Below are 22,565 nucleotides of genomic sequence, written 5' to 3'. Positions count from 1 at the left end.
GGTGTTTTTCAATGTGTTTTATGGTTTCACGTTTTACTTCAAAGCCATTAATCCATTTTGTGTTGGCAGTAGAGCATGTTGTGAGATGGTGAACCAGTTTATTCCTTTTGCATGTGGCTGCCTAGTTTTCCCCAACACTATTTCTTGAAGACACTATCATTTCCCAATTGCATGCTCTTATCTCCTTTGTTGTTGATCAACTGAGCATATATATAAGGTTTAATTTCTGGACATTCAATTTTATCATCAATCTGAGCTTCTACTTTTGTTCAGATAACAGCTTGTTTTGATTGCCATTACTTTATAATTTAGCTTAAATCCAGGGACAATTACTCCTCCATTATTTTTATTTTTTTTCTCAGAATTACTTTAGGAGCTTGATTTCTTTTGTTATTCCAAACAAATTTCAATTCTATTTACTTAGAGAATGCTTTGAGACCAATGGTCATTTTGAATATGTTAATTCTACTAATCCATATCATTATATTTCCTCCTGTCTTCTCAGATTTTATTCATGTTTGATGAAGGCAAGATATATAGATTATAGAGACAGAGAGACAGAGACAGAGATAGGTAGGCACTAGAGTGCCGCTCAGCTCTCGTTTATGGTGATGCTGGGCAATGTACCTGAGATCTTTAGGTGCCTCAGGCACTAGAGTCTTTTGTATAAGTGTGCTTTTTTCCTGGCACTACTTCTCACTTTTAAAAATATATATATTTATTTATTTATTCCCTTTTGTTGCCCTTGATTTTTTTACTGTTGTTGTTATTGATATCGTCATTGTTGGATAGGACAGAAAGAAATAGAGAGAGGAGGGGAAGAGAGAGAGGGGGAGAGAAAGATAGACACTTGCAGACCTGCTTCACTGCCTGTGAGGTGACTCCCCTGCAGGTGGGGAGCCGGGGCTGGAACCTGGATCCTTATGCCACGGTCCTTGCCCTTTGCGCCACGTGCGCTTAATCTGCTGTGCTACCACCCTCCACTCCCCTCTTTTTTTTTTAAACAGTATTTCTTGTTTATTTAATTTGGATAGAATCAGAGAAATTGAAAGGGAAGGAGAGAGAGAGAGAGAAGTGAAGGAGAAAGACCTGCAGAATTGCTTCACTGCTCCTGAAGCTTCCCCCTAGCAGGGACTTGAACCCAGAGCCCAGTTCACTGTAATGGGTGTATTCTACCAGGGGCACCACTGCTGGGCCTTCCTCCTACCTTCTACTTTATTAAACAAAGACTTATAATAATTTGAGGCATACAAATCTTTTACTTTCTTTGCTAAATTTACCCTGAGGGCCTAATTTTACTATTTTCCCTAATTTTTTATTTATTTATTTATTTATATTTTATTATCGGATAGAGACAGAGAAATTGAGAGGGGAGGAGGAGACGGAGAGGGAAAGAGACAGAGAGACACGTGCAGCCCTGCTTCACCACACGTGAAGCTTTCTTTCTCCTGGTAGCTGGGGACCAAGGACTTGAGCCTGGGTCCCTGTGCACTGTAGTATGAGCATTTAACTAGGTCTGTCTGCCCCCCCCCGTTATTATTATTGCATTTTCCAGGTTTTTAAAAAAATTTTTATTAGTGATTTAATATTGATTTAAAAATTATAAGCTAATACTATTCCAACCACCAGAGTTCTTGGTCCCCATCCCCCCCAGCATGAATTATAATAGTTCTCCCAAAGTCACAAATACGGGTGTGCTTTATATCTATCTGTCTACATCTATGTATTTGTCCATTTCTTTCTATAGTCCTGCCTTCATTTTTTTTTTAAGTCATCTACGCCTACTACTACTTCAAAGTGTCCTTCCTTTTTCCTTTTTTCTCTCGGTTAAGTGAAATAGTGACTGGTTTCCTCTGGTGTTCTCCAGATTCACTTCCTTTTCAATGATGGTATAAAAACAAATATTTCGGGTGCCGGACAGTGGCGCAGCAGGTTAAGCAGGTGCCTATCTTTCTCTCCTCCTCTGTGTCTTCCCCTCCTCTCTCGATTTCTGTATGTCCTATCAAATATATATATATATATATATTTCTTTTTTATTTAAGTTTCTTTATTGGGGGATTAATATTTTACAGTGGACAGTAAATACAATACTGTGTACATGCATAACACTTCCCAATTTTCCACATAACAATACAACCCCCTCTAGGTCCTCTGCTATCATGTTCCAGGACCTAGCCCCGCCTCCCCCATAATCTTTCACTTTGGTGCAATCCACCAACTCCAGTCCAAGTCTGCTTAGTGTTTTCTCTTCTGATCTTGGTTTTCTCTTCTGATCTTAAAACAAAGATTACTCCTGACAAATGTTTTAGGTCCTGGGGGAGTTGGGGTCTAGAAACGTCAGGTCATCTTCCCCTATCTTTTCCCTCCTCTGGGAGTATGGACCAAAATTATTTTTGGGGTGTAGAAAGAAATTTTGGCTTCTGTAATTGTTTCCTCACTGGACATAGATGTTGGCAAGAACCTATTTCTTGTAGATATGATTGTAAATGGGACTTTTTAAAAAGATTTATTTATGAGAGAAAGAACTAGACTATGACTGTGATAGATGCAATGCTGGGGATTGAACTCAAGATCTCATGTCCTTAGGTCCAGGGCTTTAGCCATTGCCCTCCCTCCCAGATCATGCTGTTTTCATGTCTTTCTCTTCTATTTCATTGTTTGTATATAGAAATGGCACATATGGGGGCCAGGCACTGGCACACCAGGTTAAGCACACATGGTGCAAAGCCCATGGACCAGCGTAAGGATTCAGGTTCGAGCCCCTAGTTCCCCATCTGCGGGGGGGTTGGGGGGGTCGCTTCATAGGAAGTGAAGCAGGTCTGCAGGTGTCTATCTTTCTCTCCTCTCTGTCTTCCCCTCCTTCTCAATTTCTCGCTGTCCTATCCAACAACAAAAATAGCTATAACAACAATAACCACAACAAGGGCAACAAAATGGGAAAAGTGGCCTCCAGTCCACTTGCTGTGCAATGTGGGCTCAAAGGGAAACATCCTAGTTGCTTCAAGGGGGCATCAACCTTCCCTCCCTACTCCCCTACATCACACCACCCATTCAGTAATGGCTCATCTTAATCATGTATCTTAAGGGCCTCTAGATGTTGGGGTGTTGTTTTCGCCGGGCTAGGTTGTTTTCGCCGGGCTGGCTTCACGGGCGGGTAACAGACGACCAGGGACTCATGGCTGGGTTGTACGCAGTATCTCTTTATTCATGCAGGACGCAGCACAATCTAAGACGAGCTAAGCTAAACTCAAGTACCCTAAAACTCACAATGCTGTCTTTATATATACTTGCCAAGTAGGGTGGAAACAGGATGTGACATAGAGAGGGTGGAGAGAAAAGTGACTGGTGAAAATCAGAGTGTGACAAGGAGGGGGCAGAGCAGGCGAGAATCCTATCACTGAATCACCAATGCCCTGGAGGGAGTGCTTTATGTAAATGTAAAAGTGATTTATGTAAATAGACCAAAGCTTTGAATGGGATTGAATCTATCCCTATATAGGCATATGGTTAAGCAGAAGCCAGGGGGAGCTGGCATACTATCCAACATTGGGGGAAGGCTTGGTTGACAATTCATGGGGGCTGTCAATTATTTAAACCACAATTTTGTCATCTATGAACTCTTGACTTTTATTTCATCCTTGACCTATAGAGACGGTGTTAAAACTACTGTTCTCAGATGATAGCATGTATGAGAATTAACTGGTAAAACTCTAGATTCTGATTCAGTAGTTCTGTGATGGAGCAGAAATTGTGTGTTTCTAACTAATTCCTAGATCATGCTAATGTTGATGTCTTCAGAACATACCTTCGAAAACAACAAGATCCTTGAGTGTTTTCTTTTTTCATACCTAAGGTATTGTTTTGATGCTTTCATATGAGTGAAACAGATTCACTTGGTCAAAACTTTTTACTCATAAACGTATGTAAATGTTGTTTTATTTACTTGTACATTTTTATTATGGCTAAAAAAAAACCCTGAAGCCAATGCAATTGCTATTCCTTTCTAAATAAACCCTTTTTGGCACTTGGCTGCTAAAGGATTTGCTGTTGTTGTTGTCTTGCTTTTTTCTTGTGCCACAAACATTTCAAAATGATGGGTCTAACTGTGAATCTCTTGTCTTTGATATTTGTCTTGAATGCCTTGTGAATTTTTTTGGTTAGCAGCTTAGGAAAAAATTCTCTAATTATATTGTCAGTTATTGCTTCTGACCAGTGGTTCTTGCTGATCAAGATCCTGCTTTCTTCCTAGGTCCTTTTTAACAATTTTCAGGGGGAACAAAGGAAGAAAGAAAGAAAGAAAGAAAGAAAGAAAGAAAGAAAGAAAGAAAGAAAGAAAGAAAGATCTCATATGTGTGTCATTAACACTGACCATACTTACTCCCTCTTGCATCCCTAGTAGTTTTAGACAAGAATCTGTCTTCTTCTTTTTCCTCTTCCTCCTCTTTACTTTTTTCTTCTCCTCCTCCTTCTTCTTTAATTGTCACAAATGTTATTGCTGGGGCCCGGTGCCTGCACTAAAAATCCCCTACTCACAGAAACTTTTTTTTTCTTCTTTCTTTTATTTGACAGGATAGAGAGAAAATTAGGGGGCAGGGACAGAGAGGGAAGGAGGAAAAGAGACACATACAGAACTGCTACGCCTTTGTAGGTGGGTGCTTAAACACCTGATGTTCTACCAGGTGCTCCATTGCTTGGCCCTAGTAAATTGTCTTTTTCTTTTTTTTCTCCACAGTGATTTCTGGGGTTCAGTACCTGCACTATGAATCCACTGCTCTTGGAGGCCATTTTTCCCATTTTGTTAACCTTGTTGCTGTAGTTACTGCTATCGTCATTGCTGCTGTTGTCGGATAGGACAGAGAGTAATCAAGAGAGGAGGGGAAGACAGAGAAGGAGACAAAAAGACAGACACCAGAAGACTTGCTTCACCACTTGTGAAGCAACCTCCCTGCACGTGGGGAGCTGAGGGTTGGAACTGGAATCCTTTTGCTGGTCCTTGCGTTTCGCACCATATGAGCTTACCATCTGTGCTACCCACCCCGCCCCCACAAATTGTCTTTTAAAAAATATACTTATTTTATTTTATTAGGAGAAGAGAAATTGAGAGAGGATGAGGAGACAGGGAGAAATAAAAAAAGACACCTGCATCATTGTTTCACTACTTGTGAAGCTTCTCCCTACAGTTGGGGGCTGAGGGCATGAACAATCTTGTACATGGTTGCTCAAAAAGTGTGACAACTAAGAATCTGTCTTCTTTGTAGACACTAGAAGACATCTGCAAAGGAATAGAAACATTAGAAGTAACTATTAACATGAAACACTCTAAACATGATAATTCTTTTTAAAATAATCTTTATTTATTTGACAGAGACAGCCAGAAATCAGAAGGGGAAAGGGGCATATATTTATGGAGAGAGAGAGAGAGAAGAGAGAGAGAAAGAGAGAGAGAGAAAGACACATGCAGCACTGCTTCACCATTCATGGAAGCTTTGCACCTGCATGTGGGGACTGGCACTTTGCACATTGTAACATGTGCACTAAACCAGGTGTGCTACCACCCAGCACCCATAACTCTTTAAAATACAACTTTTTTATTGTTGAAAATATTTATATATAGCATTTTAGACTCTGTTCTTTAAAGTAGAATCTCCACCGTTTCAAACTGATGCCATGGGCAGGGGCTTCCATAGTAATAGATACTCCATAGGTACTTTGATAAAGTCCTCTGCTAAGAGGTAGCAAATAAATAAATAAATAAATGATAATTCAGATAAGATCCCTTTTGAGAGTGAAAGACAATGCTGTTAATCATTATCTTGAGACAATGCTGGGGTTACGCATGGGACGCAAACATATATATACCAGGAAACACCCTTTTTCAATATTTGTTTTACAGACTTTTTAAAAGAATAGACGCTACATTTGGGAGACCTTCTGACATTATACCTCATTAGAAGGACATACAAAACATGAAAAAAATGATCTAATTGTGATGGATACAGAGAATCTACCTCAGGATTCTTTGTACCAGCTACTCTTGATCAATGCTGCTTGACTTTTGATGATGTGGAGGCACTTGCAACAAGAGACATTGCAATTTAGGTAATTTTGAGCTGTAATAATTAGTCATTACAAAATATATGGAAACAAAATCAAATCTGTTTCTTCTTACCTCTGCCACACTGAACCAGCATAATCCTTTAATTGTAATCAAAGAGAGGACTAAAATGTCAAAGCTGTGCACTTTCAAGAATTTAATTGGTGGGAGCCTGGCAGTAGCACAGCGGGTTAAGCTCATTTGATGCCAAGCTCAAGGACTGGAATAAGGATGACGGTTCAAGACCCCAGCTCCCCAGCTGCAGGGGAGTTGCTTCACAGGTGGTGAAGCAGGTCTGCAGGTGTCTATCTTTCTCTCCTCCTCTGTCTTCCCCTCCTCTCTCCATTTCTCTCTGTCCTATCCAACGACGACGACATCAATAACTACAACAATAAAACAACAAGGGCAACAAAAGGGAAAATAAACAAATATAAAAAATTTTAAAAAAGAATTTAATTGGTGATTCAGCCTTTGTTCCAATGCACAAACACAACTCTTTTTTTTTTTACTTTAAAGAAAACACCTACAGAGCATTTAGATATCAGTTCATTAAGTCTCTGTTTAATCATTTGATACTTTTAAGTCTTTTTCATATTCACGCATTATTTGTGGGGGGAGGAATCAAAGCTCAATATATACTGCATTCAGGTCTGGTTGGGTTTAGCAGATCTGCCATTTTCAATAGGTTGACAAATTAAAGGTTAAATAGTACATGCAAACTAAGTTAGAGAGTTATGTAAAAAATGTTCCTTCAAGACAGGAAAGGCAATGTTAGGAATCATGAATGCCAGTAATATTAGTTTCCCCGCTCTTGGAATGTTTACAGTTTCAATATGCTCTTCCTCTCTCCTTTGCTTTGTTGTTGTTGTTGTTGTTGTTGTTGCCTCCAGGGTTATTGCTGGGGCTTAGTGCCTGCTCTATGAATCCACTGCCCCTGGAGGACATTTTTCTCATTGTGTTGCCCTTCTTGTTTATCGCTGTTGTTATTATTGTTGTTGTTGGATAGGACAGAGAGAAATTGAGAGAGGAGGAGAAGATAGAGAGAGGGAGAGAAAGATAGGCACCTGTAGAGCTACTTCACTGCCTGAGAAGTGACCCCCCTGCAGGTGGGGAGTTGGGGCTCAAATGGGGATTCTTATGCCTGTCTTGTACTTGGTGCCATGTGTGCTTAACCCAATGCGCTACCACCTGACTCCCCTCCCTTCCTTTCTTCTTTCTTTCTTTCCTCCTTCCTTCCTTCTTTCTTTTTAATGATAGAGGTGAAAAAAAAAAAAAGAGGCCAGAACTCTGCTCCACTGTTTATGATGATCTATTTGTTTTGTTTTGTTTTTTGTCTTTATTTTTATGCAGTGCCTAAGGTCAAACTCAGAACTTCACACATGCAAGGAATATATTTTACTACTGAGTTAATTTCCTGAGCCTGTAGGCGTGCATTTTTTAAAAATTTAGAACTACATTTTTATTTTTTTAAGGGTGAACTTTCAAAAATTTCTTACAGGTGTGCTTTTACAGTCATTAGTTTATATGACTCATGTCATATAGACACAGAGTAGTAAATCCCATCAAGTGGTTGAATGAAGTTACGTTGAAGTTCCATGAAGTCTCTGGATGAAGAAGTGACTTGGCTGTGTCACACCTTTGCTAGCACTACTGGGGCTAGACCCCAAGCCTCCTGTCTTCATCTGGACATCCTGCTCTGTGCTGAGTTACACGACTGACTGCTTCACCTCTGTGGGATATGAGGCCTAAAAAAAAAAAAAAAAAGAAAAAGAATGACCTGTCTTGCATGGAACTGGCAAATGTCCCCTAAACCATCCACACTGTTTCCATTTCTGCTCAGGAAATTCTAAATGATTTTGGGTCCCTCTTAACTTCGTTCACACTAAATGTCACAGGCAAAGGGAAAAACAATAAAACTACCTGCTGAAAGGAAGCTGAATTTTAGGCAGAGCTTTCTCATTGTCCTGCAGATGCATAAGGTTCACCTTAACCGTCTGCAGCATCCCATGTGATCTGGAAGCCTAGGGCATCCGGACCTTTGTGAAATATTAAGGTAGTGGGAAGCTTTATGTGTCAACATGACCACTGAACCAGTACTACGTGTCTGGCTGGCTGGGACATTTCAAAGTATAGGTGAAAACACCATTTGATTTCATATATATATAATTTTTATTATCTTTATTTATTTCTTGAATAGAGATAGCCAGACATCAAGAGGGAAGGGGGATATAGAGAGGAAGAGAGAAGGAGAGACACCTGCAACCCTGCTTCACTACTTGCAAAGTTTTCCTTCTGCAGGTGGTGACCAGGGGCTCAAACTTGGGTTATTGAGCATTGTAACATGTGCACTCAACCAGGAGTGCCACCATCTGGCCCTGACGACTACTTCTTCTTCCACCTCCTCTTTCCCCCTCCTCCTCTTCCTCTTCTTCTTATCATCATCATCATCATTGTTGGTATGCTTCTAAGACCCCTTCTGTTTCATTGGTTTAATCCCCCCTGCTTAACAGTGTATTCTATTTACATAACCACTATTAACTAAGCACTGTCCTGCCTGCAGGACATTGGTTTAATCCCCACTGGTTCATGATGTCTTTTTGCTCCGCCCCGTCTCATAGTACACCCTGATTTGCACCAGTCATTTTTCACTCCACCCTCTCTACGTCACATCCTGTTTCCCCCTACTTGGCAAGTATATATATATATATATATATATGGACGGGATTGTGATTGTATATAGTTTAGATGGCTTAGATTGTGCTGAGCTCTACATGAATAAAGAGATACTGCTTTCTAGCTCAGGCATGAGTCTCTGGTCATCTGTCTCCCGCCCGCGAAGCTAGCGCGGCACATCATCATAATCTCCAGGCATATGACTGGGATTTGGTGCTTGCATGAACAACCCACAGCTCCTAGTGGCCTTTATTATTATTACTTTTTTAATTTTATAGGCACAGTAAAAAAAATAATAAAAGGGCTTCTTTGGGGGGTGTTGTGGGGTATTTTAAATCAGCAGATTTATTAGGTTTATAAAATCTGCAAAAGGTAAAAGAGGGAAAGACTTAAAAATCAAAGTGGATGGCACAGGACTTGAGTTACTTTCTACCATCAGTCCATTCTCTAGCCATTAGTGTCCAAGACACACAGATTCTCGGAAGAGGGGGCAGAGCAGTGAGTTGGAATAACTAGTGACCAAGAGACCTGTTTCTGTCAAACAACAACTTAAGCTAAATTCAATTCTGATCAGTTCTCAGAATATATCATATGCTGATGACATTTGCTAATTAAGCCCACATTGTCCCACCTTCCTCTTTGTTCATAGGCATATTACATCACATATTCCCAACAGATACATAGAAATTGAGAGGGAAAGGAAGATAGAAAGGGAGAGAGACACCTGCAGCCCTGCTTCACCATTCATGAAGCTTCTCCTCTGCACATGGGGACTGAAGCTTTGAACCTGGGTCTTTGCACTTTGTAATGTGTGTACTCAACTAGGTATGCCACCCCACCCTCTTCCTCTTATTAAATCATCATTTGGGGGTGCAAGCATGAACTACTACCCTGCTATTCTCTTTGGATGTAGATTTTCATTCAAGTTTGCTTTTATTTGTAGAATTGTTATCATATCATGTACTCAGAATGCATGTGAATTTTGGAGACCACACAGTGAAGTTCATCTAATGTTCTGCTCCATGTTCCATTGCTGACACTATGGTCTATTTACATAATCATTGTTTTGCCTGAAAAATCCCGACCAAGTTATCCCCTCAGGGTATTGCTAATTCCCGCCAGTTAAAACCATCAGTTGCTAAGGACACTTCCATCTTCCCAGCATGCCTTTTGCCTCTCTCCATCCCCTTTCCTAGCCATTTCTGTTTCCGACTTGCCACTTCCAGTTTTACCCTATAAAGCCACTTCTGTTTCTGGTTTCTCTCTCTTCTCTTCTCTTTTCTCTCCCAAGTCCCGACCTGGAGAAGGGCTGGCGTGCAGAGCGGGAGGTGGCCATTGTGGTTTGGCGCCATGTGGCCTAACCCTCTGTGCTCACTCCTGACTCTGGGGCCCCGCATCAATAAAGAATTGTATTACCAAGCCACCATGAGTCCCTGGATCCTCTCTGCCCGCGAAGCTAGCCTGGCAATTTTGCTCAAAAATGTCCCTCAAAATGCACTTTAAAAAGCACCCTGTAGAGTCAAACTGTCCATTTTCCCTCCATCTTTGGGCCTGATGACTGCCTAGTGACTGAACAGCAGTAGAAGCAGTTGCTTCTTAACGTTGGCCATGCTGAATAAAAACTAGACTTCTTCAACAGAAAATCCAGAGAACATCTGGACAGAGATTGGGAGACCCCGGATGGGGAATTATCTTCACACCTCACACCTGGTACTCACAAGAGGCCTGAGGGTATGAGTACCAACAACATTTAAATGACAGTCTCTTTCTTCTCCCTACTTACATGCTGGATCTGTGAATGTAAAATGCACGTGTACTGGAGCTGAAACTGTAAGGAAAATATAACCTCAAAGAAGGGTCCACAAGAGAGAGAGAGAGGACTTTCTAGAATAGACTTGGCCAGATAAATTTGATAGCTGATTGAGGAGAGACATTGTGAAGAGAGGCAGGCAATTACTGCCCTTGGTTGTAATGGGAAGGCTGATGTTCAGTCTGGAGACATGGAGGCCAGGAGAAAGAAGAACTGAAGCACTTGTAAGCTAGAGCCATGTGCAGTTTGAGGATTCTCAGATAAGGTGGTTAACCTACAGGAGTTACTAATTTTAGTCCACACCTCAAGAAATCTGTCTAATATATGTTACATTATATATTATAAATTATAACAAAATGCTTTCAAATAGAAGTATGTTTACTGGGGGAACTGGAAAGAGTTCAGTGGGCAAAGTGCCTGTATTGCCACATGCCTGACCCAACAAGGAGTCCTAGATCTACATGGGGGCTTCTAAAGCAATGGAGGAAGCTTTGGCAATGTGTCTGAAATTGAGAGGGGAGGGAGAGGTGGAGTTGGAGAGGTAGAAAGAGAAGAGAGATACTTACAGCACTGTAATGTGTGTGTTCTACCAGGAGCATCACTGCCAGACCCCACTCTCTGTTTTTATTTGAATGAAAACTAAAAAATGGCCAAGAGCAGTGAAAACATGGTATATAAGGCCCTAGTTCCACTCATCAATCAACTTTTAAAAAATAATTTATTCTGCAAGACAGGAAAAGCCTAGTCTCACTCAACTTGCAGTGTACCCTGTCTCTTCTCTGGGGAATGCACTAATGCCTATGTCTTCACTAACTGGGCTAATAAAAGGCCAAAGTTTAGAAATATGGATCCAGATCTTATTAAATATTTCAGACTAATATTGCAACAAAAACCATTTGACATGGCTTCTTGAGGAGATTCAAGGTTTAAAACGGGGATTGCAATTTTCCAAATAGTGGCTAGTTTTTTTGTATTAAAAAAGAGAGAGAGAGAGAGAGGTCTATTGTCTTTGTCTTACTATACATAAGAAAACTTAAATAAGGGGCTGGGTGGTGGCACCCCAGGCGGTAGCACAGGGATTAAGTGCACTTGGTGGCTCAAAGCCTATGGACGAGCTCAAAGATCCCTGTTTGAGACCCCGGCTCCACACCTGCAGAGGGGGTGGGGGGGTCTCTTCACAAGAGGTGAAGCAGGTCTGCAGGTGTCTATCTTTCTTTCCCCCTCTCTGTCCTCCCCTCCTCTCTTGATTTCTTTCTGTTCTATCCAACAACAACAACAGCAATGGCAAAAAAAAAAAAAAAAGAAAGAAAAAAAAAAGAAAACTATAAAACAAATTAGACAAGTAAATAAAACGAAACTCACCCTATGATAACTTAAACATAATTCTCTTTAGAACACTGTTGTGTGGGTCAGGAGGTAGTACAGCCAGTTAAGGATCTCAATTCGAGCCGAGCCCCCAGATCCCCACCTGCGGGGAGGTCATTTCAAAGGTCAGGTGTCTATCCTTCTCTCCTCCTGTGTTTCCCTCCTTTCTGAATTTTTTTTTTTTTGCCTCCAGGGTTATCCCTGGGGCTCAGTGCCTGCACTAGGAATCCACTGCTCTTGGAGGACATTTTTTCCATTTTGTTAACCTTGTTGTTATTGCTGCTGTATTTACTGCTATTGTTGTCATTGCTGTTGTTGTTGGATAGGACAGAGAGAAATCAAAAGGGGGGAGACAGAGAGGGGAAAAGAAATATAGACACCTTGGGAGCCGGGCCGTAGTACAGCGGGTTAAGCAGAGGTGGTGCAAAGCGCAAGGATCGGTGTAAGGATGCTGGTTTGAGCCCCCGGCTCCCTACCTGCAGGGGAGTCGCTTCACAAGTGGTGAAGCAGGGCTGCAGTTGTCTATCTTTCTCTCCCCCTCTCTGTCTTCACCTCCTCTCTCCATTTCTCTCTGTCCTATCCAACAACGACATCAATAACAACAATAATAATAACTACAACAACAATGAAAAACAACAAGGGCAACAAAAGGGAATAAATAAACAAATATTAAAAAAAAAGAAATATAGACACTGCAGACCTGCTTCACCACTTGTGAAGTGACCCCCCTACAGGTTGGGACATGGGGGCTTGAGCCAGAATTGTTGAGCCAATCCATGTGCTTTGCACCATGTGCACCTAACCTGCTGAGCTACAGCTGGGCCCCCTCCTCTTTCATTTTATTTCTATCCTATCCAACAACACCAGCAGCAACAACAATAATAGCAGCAACAACAACAAAAATGGAAGAAAAATGATCTCCAGGAGCAGTAGATTTGTAGTGTAGGCACCCAACCCCAATAATAATCCTGGAGGAAAAAAAACCCCAAGCCTTATTTTATACTCTTTCATATGTACATATACATATATACAACAGAAATGAAAATACATTATCATAATCAGTTGTACAAGACATAAATTAATAAAATATAGTTTATCAAGCTGGGGTATGGATTGATCTGTTAATATCCATGTACAACAGAGAAGCAATTATGGAAGCCAGAACTCCTTCCTTCTACACCATCAAAAGAATTTTGGTCCATATCCCCAAAGGGGAGAAATGTTAGGTGAAGAGGGTCAGTGGGCTCTGACTTCAATTCCACCTAGACCCAAAACATTTGTCACCAGAAATCTTTGCTTTTATACCATCACTGAAATAGGAAGTGAATCTGGAAGACATCAGAGGAAGTCAAGCACTGTTTTACTTATCTGAGAGAGAAGAGGAAATAGGAAGGACAGGAGGAAATAGTAATAGATGTAGGTGTGACTTAGAAAGGAAATGAAGGCAGAACTGTAGAAAAAAATTATATATAGTGTCAGCCCATATCTGTGACCTTGGGAGAACTATTGCAGTTTCTTCTGTAGGGTGATGGGGATGCAGACCTCTGTGTGGAATTATACCCCTATTATCTTATAATTTTGTAAGTCAGTAATAAAAATTTTAAAAATATATATACTTTACCTGTATAAAATAATATTATTGACTACAACAAGTTTGACTACAACAGACTATATAGAGATGAATCTTTCTTTTAAAAAAAGCAGGGTTATTGTTGGGGCTCAGTGTCTACACGGTTAGCTATACCTACCTGTGTTTATTGTTCTCTCTCTCTCTCTCTCTCCCTATATATAGTGGGTGAGAGAGAAAATTAAAGAGAGGGAGAGACAGAAAGGATAGATGCCTGTAGCACTGCTTCCCATCATAAAACTTCTCCTTCTGCAAGCACACAATAGGGTACATTTAGTAGGCAAATCTTAAAACACTGTGCCTAGTGAAAGAAGTCAGATTGAACGTCCACACACAAAAGTCTACAAATGGAAATCCATTTGTATGAAATATTCAGAATGAGCAGATCTATAGGCAGAAAGGAGGGGGGGTGCTTGCCTGGGACTGTAGGCAGGGATGGGGAATGACTATAAGTGGGCATAAGATTTCTTTTGAGGGTTGATGAGGCTCTTTCAATAGTAGAAAGCAGTGATTGTTACATAATTCCCTAAGCTTAATAAAAATCACTTGTCGCCTAAAATGAATGAGCTTTATGGTATATAAATTATACCTCAATTACGTTGTCAAAATATATATATCATAGACCTCTTTTCAGTCATCTAAAACTGTGGTTGGAAATGTAAATCTAACCAAATACCTATTATTGGGTAAAGATTTTTTTATTTCCCTGATTTATCCTGTGAGTCCCCAGGGGCGGGTGGGACTGTACATATGGTGATGACTTACATAGGCACATCCTAAAGCCTATCACCAGGTGTCTAGTAAAAATAAATAAATAAATAAATAAATACATAACTAAAATGTTGGATCTTTAAGCATGAGGCTAGAGTTGAATTCCTGGAAAAGCATATGCCAGAGTTATTATCCTCTGATTCTTTCACAAATGATATATATTTTTTTAATTAGCAAATCTTCTTCAACAGTTAGTCAGCTCCATTTATGTCTTTTTATAAAATCTATTTATCCGGGGAGCTGGGCGCTAGTGCAGCAGGTTAAGTGTACATGGCACAAAGCACAAGGATCCAGAGGAAGGATCCCGGATTAAGCCCCTGGCTCCCCACCTGCAGGGGAGTCGTTTGCAAGAGGTGAAGCAGGTCTGCGGGTGTCTTGTCTTTCTCTCCTCCTCTCTGTCTCCCCTCCTATCTCCATTTCTCTCTGTCCTATCCAACAACAACAAAATAAAAAACAAGGGCCACAAAAGAAAACAAATAAAATATTAAAAAAAACTTTTAGAAAAAGTATTGATCAAATAGAGACAGAGAAATTTAGATGAATGGGGAGATGAACAGTCCTACAGCCTGCAGCCTTACTTTACTGCTTGTGAAGCTTCTCCCCTGTGGATGGGGGCCGGGGCCTTGAACTCAGGTCCTTGAGCTTTGTAACGTGCACTCAACTGAGTGTGCCACCCAGCCCCTCCAATTAGCTTTGTACAGAAGCCAGTGATATTGTCAAGATTAAATCAGTAACTGTCAAATTCCCGGGCATCATACTTTATCTCCAGCTGCTTTTCCATGAAGACAGAGTGTGCACTCTGTGTCTCCAGTCTCGTCGTGGTCTGCTACTTCCCCATCCGAGACCAGGCAGCTAAAGTAGCAGGCCTACTGTTTGGTGTTCTTATGGAGGGGTTGTCCGCCGATATCTCAACAGGACCTTCTCCTTGGAGTTGCAGTGTTTAGCCTATAGTTTAGGATGTGTGACTAGTGCTGGATTTCCAGGTCTAATGCTGCTAGCAGAGCAAAAATGTGGTGTAAGCTGTTTCCCTTTGTGTCTGAACTGCTTTGTAACATTTCATCTTTGGTAAACCCAAGAAGAATCAAAGTTCTATTCATCATCATTTCTGCTTCCACAGACTGGCCCAATCAGATGGCACTGTCTATCTTCTGAAGGTCCGTGGGCTTCTAGGTGTGGGCACAGTTCACCTGGCTCCTGGGGTCACCTAGGGCAAAACTTCAACAGGCTTGTGCAGGAAGCTGAACTGGGATGGACCAAAACATATTCAGATAATCGGACACCGGTGCCCTGGCAAAAATACAGTGATTATTCTACAGACGCTGACTGGAAGCTAGGTAGTACAAAATCTCAAAACCAACATGCAGGGACAAGCAATTATTTGCTCTTATTGGTCTGATTCCTCTACACTGATAAAGAAAGTAGCCTGTGATAGCACTTTTTCCTCAAGAGAAAACCTAGCATTCAAAAAAGAAAGCAAATTTTTCATTTAGAATGTCTGATGGTGCATTTCTTTCTTTCTTTCTTTCTTTCTTTCTTTCTTTCTTTCTTTCTTTATAATTTTGCTTTCTTTTTCCCATTTGTTGCCCTTGTTGTTTTATTGTCCTTGTAGTTATTATTGTTGTTATTAGTGATGTTGTTGTTGGCTCGGACAGACAGAAATGGAGAGAAAAATGGAAGAGAGAGAGGGGAAGAGAAAGATAGACACCTGCAGATCTGCTTCACAGCCTGTGAAGGGATTCTCCTGCAGGTGGGGAGCCGGGGGCTTGAACCGGGATCCTTATGGCAGTCCTTGCGCTTCGTGCCATGTGCACTTAGCCAGCTGTGCTACCGCCCAACGCCTGATGATGTATTTCTTTAAACATGGAAATCACTATTTACCATTGTACAATGAGGTGTGAAGAACAGAGAGTAAACAGACCTTTTGTAAATGACTTTGCTATCTGTACTACACATTTACCAAGTGCCTACTGCCACTGTTTACCGCTGAGTTTTCATCTCTTTATGAAACAAACTGATGGTCATCTGGTGCAGACAGAGTAAGCGGTGCCGGTGCTGCAGGCCTTCTTTGCAGTGCACTCTGATACCGTAGTTTGTCGTATGTTTTACATTGGGTTCTAGCCCTCCCCCGCCAAGAGAATTAGATCAGTCCAGTTAATTTCGCGGGCCGCTTGGCCCCGCCCCAAGGAACCCCGGGAGAGGGTTCCTGAGTTCGAGAGTGCCAGATTTTCAGAGGGTTCCCCAATACGAGAGTTCCAGAGTTCCAGAGTAAGAGGGAGTTCCTGAGTTCGAGAGTAAGAGAGAGAGTGCTTGCGCCGCTGCAAAGAGACAGCAGAGTTCTGTTTGGTGATTAGTTTGTCTTAGTTTATGAATCGTTGTTCCTGAATAAAGAAATACAGCTTCCCTGCCCAGCCGTTGTCTCCGCGTCTCTGTTACCCGCCGTGAAGCTAGCCCGGCCACCTGGAGCCATCCGGAAATTTAACAACAGTAGTTTGGGGACGCGAACAAGAACGCGAACATGAAGCTCAGCCATATGGCAGCATGCACCCTAATAATAACAATAAATAATATAGAAATGAAGCCATCCACCAAGGACTGCAAGCTTAGACTGACAGGGATTGGGAGTAGTAGGTGTAGGTGTGACTAGGAAGAACCATAGGAAAAAAAATGGGCAAAATACATAAATAGGTAGATAGTTATAGAAATAACAGTCAGGGCAACAAATGGAATAAATTAATAAATATTTTTTTAAAAGAGAAAGAATAGTCAACCCATACTGGTAACCTTGGGAGAACCACTGCAGTTTCCAATGGAGGGAAAGAATGGGGAATTCTCAGAGGGGGAATGATGTGGAATTATACTCTAGTATGGATTTTTGTAAATCACTAAAAAAAAAAAAAAGGACACAAACACACACACACACACACACACACACACACGATATGTATAATGTATATATAATGGCCAACCCAAATCTGTGACCTTGGGAGAACCACTGCAGTTTCCAGTGGAGAACTCTGGTGATGGGAATGGTGTGGAATTATACCCCTGTTATCTTGTAATTTTGTCAGTCAATGTTAAATCACTAATAAAAAAATATGTGCAAAAATTGCCATCATTTGTACTTAATTCTTCTTTGGAAAATGGTCACCTTAGGTATTTTTTAAAAGAATGTATTTGATTTAAAGAAAAATTTCAATGTAACGATTGTTTTAATTCCACACCTACTCCTATGACAGAACTGTATCTTTAGCCAGTCGATACATTTTTAAATATGAGAAAGCCTAGAAGGGAACAGACAGGACACATCTTAACAAAGGACAAATATTAACCCTCTCCCTCATCCCTTGTGGTTCTGAGTTACTGAGTTATGGTGTAGGATAGATAACATGAGCAGTCTTCTAGAGAATGGGCATCATTTGGGCTTCTTTTCTAGCCCAAATGAAGGATTTTCTCACTCATTCACTAAAGACCATTTGGTTCTTAAAGCACTACCTTGGTTGCTGGGAGAAATGAACAAGATAGAGAACCTGGGACGGGCAGTAGTGCAGTGGGTTAAGCACACGTGGCACAAAGTGCAAGGACCAGTGTAAGGATCCCAGTTCAAGCCCTGGCTCCTCACCTGCAGGGGAGTGGACCCTTGAGTGCACTCACTATTATTTGGGAAGACTTTGGTCCTCAGGTTAAATGACAATGGAAGAGTATAGGACAATGTCACATCCAAGAATCTCATTGAATGGATGAGGAGTTCAACACTAGAGAGGAAGTGACTTAGTGGGTTACACAGCAGCTTTTGAACAAGGAGACCTTCCTCTTTGTCTCTCTCCTATACACATCCTGGCTCTACTTCTAGGTGGCTGCCTTCCTGGCTCGTCTGCCTCCCTGTGTCCTGTTTAAATTCAGGCATAGCAGCCCAGGTTCCATCTCAGTCTTCACTACACTAGAAGTTTTGGTGCTGTGCTCTCTTTTCCCTCTGTCCCTCTGTCTCTGTTGCTTTCTCACTTAAAAAGTTGACTTGGAGCAGTGAACCTTTGGCAGCAAGAAAAAAGTAAATCACCTGGGCCTTATACCTGGTTTGTTTTCAACATATTAATGGAATGCTTACAAATCAAAGAATGCATTCAAGCCGACTGAACGTCTAGCAACAAGAGAGCTGCTGTGTTAAAAGGATCAAGCAGGAATCAGAATCTTAGCCCAGTAGGAGAGACAAGGTGACTAATGCCATGGCCAGAGTCATAGGAATGGAGGATAAACAAAGAATGACTATGCATTCTGTAGGGACAATGCAGCCACTGGAAGTGGAGGTGCAGGTGGAGATGGAGGTGGAAGTGGGGTTGGGGTTGGAAAGCCTCTCTGCAGAGTCGATATTTATGGGCAGTTTGGGGTTGGGGGTGTAGCATAATGGTTATGCAAGAGACTCTTAGGTCCCAGATTCAATCTCCACTACCACCATAATCCAGAGCTGTGCTGAGTTCTGGTGTTTATCTCTTTCCCTATCTTTCTTTCATTAAAATAAAATAAACAAGAGGAGTTTGAAGAGGTTAAGTCAGAGTTACAAGGTGGATGGAGAAGGAAGAGGATGCTTAGGACATGCAAAGTCTTAAACACAGATAGAACATATGTGTTTGAGAAACCACTCAAACTTCCACAGACTAGAAAGTTGGGACTTTGTGAGAAAATAGCAGAAAGGCTCTGCAAACCATACAAGAGGTTTCACCTGATGGGTTTTAAGCTAAGCTGGGGAGAGACAACATCTGGTTGACATTTCCCTTCCATTTTCCATGTTCCTCCTGTCATCATTTTCCCAGTGGCTTTTTTTTTTTTTTTTTATGTCTTTTTGTCTTGGTCTGCTGTGGGAGATTTTGAGTTCTGTTTTGAATACCATATAGGAGCACAGGGGGTGAGATACTCCATGGATGATGAGAAAGAGCTTGATGTCTCTCTTCTCTGTGTAGCTCTTCCTCTTGCCTCTCTTTCACGAGAAATAAAGAATAAAACACTTCAGCCTGAGAGGTCACTCAGTGCCTTAGTGGAGATCTCTCATTCACCAAAGCTGCATGAAAATAAATTGCGTAGTGGAAAATCCCTTTACATTACCTAGAACATTACCTAGATATCCTAGGCACAAAGAAAGCAGTGGCATGGGCTACATAAAGATCCTTGGTAAAGAAACTATCGTGATTGCAAAGGAATGATGGGAGCCCAGAATGGCCTTCCTTAAAAGTCTTGTGTGCCATCACTAAACCCTTGTGAATGCCTCGGTCGGCCTTCATATCATCAGTGTGCAGCCAGTCCTCTGGTCAGATGGCCTCTGCCCCATTTTAGCGCATGAATCTGTAATTCTCTAGCACTCAGTCTGCAACAGAGACCTAATTTTCACTCAGTAGTTGGGACAAGGGAACTCACAAAAGAAAGCAGACATGCAAAGGAGAATGAGGCATCTGACTTGGGTCTGTGTGGACCACAACACCCTGTACTGCATACGCCAAGCATCCCATTTCTGATGTTGCCTCTTTGTCTCCTGGTGAGTGAGTGCCTCATGAGCCAAACGATCTTCTGTGACTGACTTAATGTAATGCTTGTGCTAATGTTAAGCCCACCTGGGCTGCTCATAAATATTTCAGGAGGAGAAACAGTGATCTCCCCCAACACACTCATACAAGAGTTTCAACATAATTAGCAGCATTTCTGGATCCAACAAAGCACTCTTATAATGTGTATGATGGGGGAAATGAATGACTCTAATTATACCTTATTAGATCTTATTAATCCTCATTAGAACCCTATTATTCTTTTCAAGTGAGTTACCGAGGAAGAGAAAAAAGCAATGCTGGTCAAGTCCCGTTACACCCAATGAAGACTGGGTGAACACATCCTTATCTTGTATGATATCAGGACATTTTCAGATCACACAGAAGCAGCCAGAAAGAAGATTTGCTGAAATGTTGAAGGTACAAGACTAAGTGAATTGTGTTGTAATAGGGCTGATCTTTTTAAAGCCCCAGAACAAAATCTCTTTTAAGAGCTCACATTTCCCATTATATTAGTTGCAAAGAGAAAAATTATTGCATAGAAGAGGTACTTTTAGGTCTTTCCCCCTCTATTATGAGTTTCATATTTTGTAGGTGTAGATGAGAAATTGGCAGGAAATGAAGTTATTTGAACCCAGTAATGTCTGAGAGCAAAACACCCCCACATAAAGAAGGGACTCAATAGCTGCTAGGTACAGTATGCTTCTTTCTTTTCCCTCTCTCTTTTTTTTTTTTTAACCAGAGCACTGATCAGCTTTGGCTTATGGTGTTGCAGGAACTTCAGAGCCTCAGTCAAGAGAGTAAATTTGCATAAGCATTATGCTATCTACCTCCACCACAGTATGTTTCTATATACATTTATTTTTTCAGTCAAAAAAAAAAAAAATCTTCCAGTAAATCCCAGAAGTATCAAGTTTGGAAAAATACACCAAGTCATTCACAGTGTACTCTCCACATGCATGATTGGAATTTGAACCCAATTCAAGTCAGGACTAGGTTGTTAGGTGGTTAAATCATAGGGTGAGTCAGGTGAATTGGATGTGGGGGTGGGTAGTGGGAGTGAGTTGAGTTTAGGTGCTTTTTTTTTTTTTTTTCCTATTGGGTTATTCACTGTATCTGAATTCCCTACTTCCCCAAATATACAAGGAAGGTGATAATTTGTCCTAGCATAAATATCTGATAAAACGTTGGGAGAATCTTCTAGTGATATGTTGCGGTGAGGGATTGCTGTTTTAGATAACAAAAATATCTTTCTGTCTATAAGACAGAAATACAAGGAGCGTTTCCAGCCAATGGCTGCCTCACATTACAACTGCTTGACATACTAAAGGGTGGTTCTCATGATCACTCAAGTGTACAATGTTAGAGAGGAAAAAAAAAATCCCACTCAACTTTCCAAGAACAGGCTTGCTTTTATTCAAAGTTCACTGACTTTGCAGCTTTGTTTGAAACGAAAAGCACAGAGTAAGCTTTTTGGGTTTCCGGACAGTGTTGTAAAATAAATGTTAAACTTCAGGGGTTCGTCTATTTGCGTAAGAGGGAGAGGAAATCAGCCTGAAGTTGTGGGCTCTCTGCTTTTCAGGGCTCACTGTCAGTCACAACCTTCCAGGAACTGGGGCCGAGGCCCAGGGAAGTTCTCTATCTCTTTTCTGGGTGGTCTGTACAGCTCCTAAGAAGTTTCACTGGGCTCACTGCTCAGCGGGAGGGAGAAGTCGGAGTTCAACCTGCTCTGTAGGCACTAGGCCGGGAGGCAGCCCCGGCCCCAGCCTGGATCTGTAGCATGTGTTATCCTATCCAAGTCATTGCTCTCCCCAGAGTTCCAATCTTCTCTATCAAGTGCATGGGTTGAAAACCGGTGGTTGCCAGCTCTGATACCTCGCGCGTTTGGAGTTTTGCTGGGAATCCAGGGCGAGGCCCACGAGCCTGATCTCTCTGGGAAAGGAATCCCGGGGCAAGAACTCTCTCAGCCCAGGCCCAGAGCTCTAGTTTGGTGCCTTCACTGTAGACGCAGGTCTCCCCATTTCCTCAGAGGCAGCCTCTTCCTCCTTCTCAGCCTTCTAGCTCCAGTGCAGGCGAAGCCTCCACACCTCTCGCTTTCCCTTCCTCCTCTGCAAGTTGCTGGCAGCCCCGCGCCTCCTTCTCCTCCCAGGGGCTGAGAATGTCCTCCGTGCGCCCACCTTTTGGCAGAGCCGGTGCCCGCTGCGGGCGCCCCCTCCCCCGCCGGCAAGCGCTGCGGCGGCCCCGGGCATCCGCCTTCCCATACCTTACATGGACAAATGCGTGCAGGCAAAGTCAGGAATTCAGGCCCCTGACGTCAGCCTCCAGCTCTCAGGGCACCGCACGGGAGACCGGGGGGAAGGGGGTGGGGAGGAAGGAGGGGGAAAGGCACCAACCAGCAGTCGCTCCAGCCCTGCCGAAGTTTCACTTTTTGTCTGTGGGTTCGCTCCCGGGCCCCGCGCGAGCTTTCCCGGGACAACTAGCTTTAGCGAGCGGCCGAGAGCCGGGCGCTGCAAGGTAAGGGCGGGCTGCAGGGGCCGGACCCCGGTGCGCGGGGCGCGGTGCGGGGCGCGGGCCTGTCCGGGGCTGGGGACAATGGGAGGGGGAGTGCCCGGGCACCTCCTCCTTCGCCTCTGCCTCCGCCTCCAGCCGTCGCTGCCACCACCGCTGCCCCGGCTACCTCCTCCCTGAGGTATTGTT

General features: G+C 42.3%; 1 protein-coding gene across 6 annotated transcripts in view; it reads left to right on the top strand.

Moving 5' to 3' along the window:
* Positions 1-22,227: 22,227 nt before the first annotated feature.
* Positions 22,228-22,565, top strand: part of LOC103115819 (lipoma-preferred partner) — a 474,645-nt gene continuing 474,307 nt past the window's right edge. For 2 of the 6 annotated variants that reach the window (XM_060198522.1, XM_060198525.1), the window contains exon 1: positions 22,228-22,382. The gene's annotated coding sequence lies outside the window, so the exon portion shown is untranslated. Of the gene's footprint in view, positions 22,558-22,565 lie in introns of all 6 variants that reach the window. The other 4 variants (XM_060198523.1, XM_060198518.1, XM_060198526.1 and 1 more) reach the window with 2 other exon arrangements.

This window comes from Erinaceus europaeus, chromosome 9 (assembly GCF_950295315.1).
Source record: "Erinaceus europaeus chromosome 9, mEriEur2.1, whole genome shotgun sequence".
Taxonomy (NCBI): Eukaryota; Metazoa; Chordata; class Mammalia; order Eulipotyphla; family Erinaceidae; genus Erinaceus; species Erinaceus europaeus.
Note: the sequence above shows the minus strand (reverse complement) of the source record. Positions and strands in the feature narration are given on the sequence as shown.